Here is a 4,659-nt window from a genome sequence, read left to right on the forward strand (position 1 = left end):
CTGAGCAGCGCGCGCTCTCAGTTGTCGAGGTGAGCTGCTGCTGCTGCCGGCATATTCACTCCTCTCCACGCCGGGACCATGAGCGTTGACAAGCGTGAATATGCATTCTCTTTAGTAGCGGGCACTGTAAGCTGGAGCCACGGCTCAGCGCTCCTCCGTGCCCGCTACTAAAGAGAATGAATATTCCCTCTTCTCCATGCCCATGGAAGTGGAGAAGAGGGAATATTCATGTCCCTTTAGCAGCGGGCACACGTGGTAGCTACAGCAGCCGCTACTGCGTGTGCCCGCTCCTTCGCCGCCGCAACCTCCCACCCCCCCCAATACTCACCTATCCTCCTCGCTCCCCCCGAGGCTCACGGGCCCCATAGCAGTAGTGTGGCCTGCCACCATTGGTGGTACGCCACTAATTATGGCTTACAGCCAATGAAATCACAAAAGTCATTATCTCAGTAAATTAAAATACTTTATAACATCAGCTTGAAAAATGTTTTTAAAATCCGAAATGTTGTCCTACTGAAATGTATGTTCAGTAAATGCACTCAGTACTTGGTCGGGGCTCATTTTGCATCAATTTCTGCATCAATGCGGCGTGGCATGGAGGCGATCAGCCTGTGGCACTGCTGAGGTGTTATGGAAGCCCAGGTGGCTTTGATAGCAGCCTTCAGCTCGTCTGCATTGTTGGGTTTGGCGTCTCTTATCTTTCTCTTGACAATACCCCATAGATTCTCTATAATAGATTCTCTACGGGGTTAAGGTCATGTGAGTTTGCTGACCAATTAAGCAGAGTGATACTGTTGCTTTTAAACCAGGTATTGGTACTTTTGGCAGTGTGGACAGGGGCCAAGTCCTGCTGGAGAATGAAATTTCCATCTCCAAGAAGCTTTTCGGCAGAGGGAAGCATGACGTGCTGTAAAATGTCCTGGTAGACGGCCGGTTGACTTTGGTGTTGATAAAACACAGTGGACCTACACCAGCAGATGACATGGCTCCCCAAACCATCACTGATTGTGGAAACTTCACACTAGACCTCAAGCAGCTTGGATTTTGTGCCTCTTCACTCTTCCTCCAGACTCTGAGACCTTGTGGAGTGTGTCAATGACTGCCTTCTGGACATCTGTCAAGTCAGCAGTCTTCCCCATGATTGTGGAGCCTACTGAAACAGACTATGGGACATTTTTAAACACTTAGGAAGCCGTTGCAGGTGTTTTTGTTAATTATTCTAATTTACTGAGATAATGACTTTTGTGTTTTCATTGGCTGTAAGCCATAATCGTCAACATTAACAGAAATAAACACTTGAAATAGATCCCTCTGTCTGTAATGACTCTATATAATATATGAGTTTCACTTTTTGTATTGAAGAACTCAAATAAATTATCTTTTTGATGATATTGTAATTTAGTGAGATGCACCTGCATATGATGACTGTTGCCCCCAGTGGAATATATGCGGTGTCTATTTTGGGATATTTTAGTACACCCATGATGATACTATAGACAGCCATTATACCTGGAATGGCCCCTTCCTTGCGTGCCTTGCTTTTTTTGGCTTACATGTCTAACAATCACATATGTGTTGTGTCCCTTCCCCCATCATCCTATTTTTCTATTGCTGAATAAATATGATAGATTTTATACTCCCTTGACCCCTTTGATGGTCTTTTACCCTGCGGGGTTTTCTCTCATATATGGACTCAGTGTGGTGGTGATGGTAGAGGACATTGTGTAGCAGGATCATTTTGGCCTTGTATAGTAGTAATTTTGGGAATATTGGTCTTTGTATAGTGTATATAGCAGCAGTGGTATACTGTAATTATATATGTATAAATCCTCTTTTAAGTGGCAGGGAGGTTATATGGGGAAACATGTACTTTGGGGCTGGGGTCCCTGATCTCTTAGGACCCCAGCAACGCTCCTGCACTGGGGAAAAGCAGGGTCTGGAGGCCACTTTAATATCATCATTTTATGGATATGACGCCAAAGAAACTAATGAAGTGCTTTGCAAAGTGCCATAATTTTCACAATTCTGAAAATAAATTGTAAGTTTAGTTCCACTATAAGTGATGTTAATTCTGTTATGAGAGCTAACCTGAGACAATTTATCACTGCGGTGTGTGAATTGTCACATTAAGCTTTGCTACATCTATACATAGTGAAGTTCAGCATCAAAATGCTGCAGGTCCCATCTCTTCTACAGAACAATCCCATGGAAATAAAGCTGATCATTTTATCAGATGGGATCATTAGAACTTACCTGGTTGGATCCTTTGTTTCTGGTGGATTCTTTCCCAGGTCGTCATTAAGGCCCTTTACAATAAGCTCCAAAAACTCATCGGACTTTCTGAATCTTTCAAGCGTTTTCTCCATCACAGAAAGGACAGAAAGGAGGCGCTTATCCTGGCAGAGGAGAATCACAGATATATAGTTCTACATCTTCCAGATGTTTGGATTTATCTACAGACTAATGATTAATCTCGCATGAAGAATGATAATATTATAACAGATCACAATTTTGGGCTAAAATTCTCAATTTAAAAAAAATATATATAGCAATTACATTATTCTGACAAGACCAATTTTTTGTTTTTTTCCTCCCCTTTTTCCCCAAAAATATAACTTTGTTTTTTCATTCACATAGACGGAGGGCTTGTGTTTTGTGGGACTAGTTGTTGTCTGGAATGACAACATTCAATTTAGCACATAAAGTATTGAAAAATGGGGAAAAAATCAAAGTAAGGTTATTATTTTTGTTTGGGTTTTTTTTATGAACATTTAAAAAAAATGTGGTTTGTGAGACCATTTTCATCTTGCGAAGACCTAATTTTATAAAATGATCACATTGATGGAGTTGTCGGCTTTTTCTTGTGGAGAGATCAGTAGTTACAAGTTTCTGATTGCAGTTTTGGGAGGGAAGTAGAGAGACCCGAAAACCACAACCACAACCATGGCACTTTACTGTCCTTTACAGCATTGACCCGACGTGTAATAGATTTATATATAATGAAAGATTGTACTTATGTCAATGCAGCAGAAACAAATATTGTTTTACGCTTTTTCTTTTTTATAGTTGGCCAGAAAACCGCAGAACCTTAAGCAGAAAATGACATGAATGAGAACATCTGCCCGGCTTGTACCGGATCCGGGAGTGTTACGTACAAGGCGAAGGTCCCAGAATAAGGATTTGCTTCATTTTGGTGCAGAGTTTCTAGTAGTTTCTGGTTACTACTGTTACAGGCAGATGCCGTCTGCATAATACAGCCAGCACCGCCTCAACCCCTCCATGCATGTGGACCCCGGCACAAACACTCCGGTACATCCTTTTATGCTAAGACATTAATAATTCTACAATTATCACACACAACTTATATACAGAAACCCCCCAACCGTCCCCGATCCAATGGGACTGTCCGGCGGTCGCTGGAGGTCGGGGCTATGTCCTGACGAGCTGTGTTCTGTCAGGACAGTCTGTGTAGTACAAGAATGTCTCATGCCGTGCTGCTGTGATCGCTCCTGGAGAGGGGCAGCATCCGCTCCGTACACCTCGTACACACACGGCTCCGCTCCGCACGACTCGTACACGCCCGGCTCCGCTCCATACACCTCGTACACGACCGGCTCCGCACACGCGCGGCTCCGCTCCGTACGCCTCGCACACGCGCGGCTCCGCTCCGTACGCCTCGCACACGCGCGGCTCCGCTCCGTACGCCTCGCACACGCGCGGCTCCGCTCCGTACGCCTCGCACACGCGCGGCTCCGCTCCGTACGCCTCGCACACGCGCGGCTCCGCTCCGTACGCCTCGCACACGCGCGGCTCCGCTCCGTACGCCTCGCACACGCGCGGCTCCGCTCCGTACGCCTCGCACACGCGCGGCTCCGCTCCGTACGCCTCGCACACGCGCGGCTCCGCTCCGTACGCCTCGCACACGCGCGGCTCCGCTCCGTACGCCTCGCACACGCGCGGCTCCGCACGCCTCGCACACGCGCGGCTCCGCTCCGTACGCCTCGCACACGCGCGGCTCCGCTCCGTACGCCTCGCACACGCGCGGCTCCGCTCCGTACGCCTCGCACACGCGCGGCTCCGCTCCGTACGCCTCGCACACGCGCGGCTCCGCTCCGTACGCCTCGCACACGCGCGGCTCCGCTCCGTACACCTCGCACACGCGCGGCTCCGCTCCGTACACCTCGCACACGCGCGGCTCCGCTCCGTACACCTCGCACACGCGCGGCTCCGCTCCGTACACCTCGCACACGCGCGGCTCCGCTCCGTACACCTCGCACACGCGCGGCTCCGCTCCGTACACCTCGCACACACGCGGCTCCGCTCCGTACACCTCGCACACACGCGGCTCCGCTCCGCACACCTCGTACACACGCGGCTCCGCTCCGCACACCTCGTACACACGCGGCTCTGCTCCGTACACCTCGTACACACGCGGCTCCGCTCCGTACACCTCGTACACACGCGGCTCTGCTCCCTACACCTCGTACACACGCGGCTCCGCTCCGTACACCTCGTACACACGCGGCTCTGTTACATCCACACTGTAAACCCCTCCTGACCCCACACATAAACTTCAGCTCATCCAGCACCATGACAACCAGCACAGCAGAGTCCTGCATCCACTGAGGCCCCTGATCATGTGACCCCTGACTCCTCCCC

Source organism: Phyllobates terribilis, unplaced genomic scaffold (assembly GCF_046119375.1).
Source record: "Phyllobates terribilis strain yellow unplaced genomic scaffold, ASM4611937v1 Scaffold_35__1_contigs__length_13245226, whole genome shotgun sequence".
Taxonomy (NCBI): domain Eukaryota; kingdom Metazoa; phylum Chordata; class Amphibia; order Anura; family Dendrobatidae; genus Phyllobates; species Phyllobates terribilis.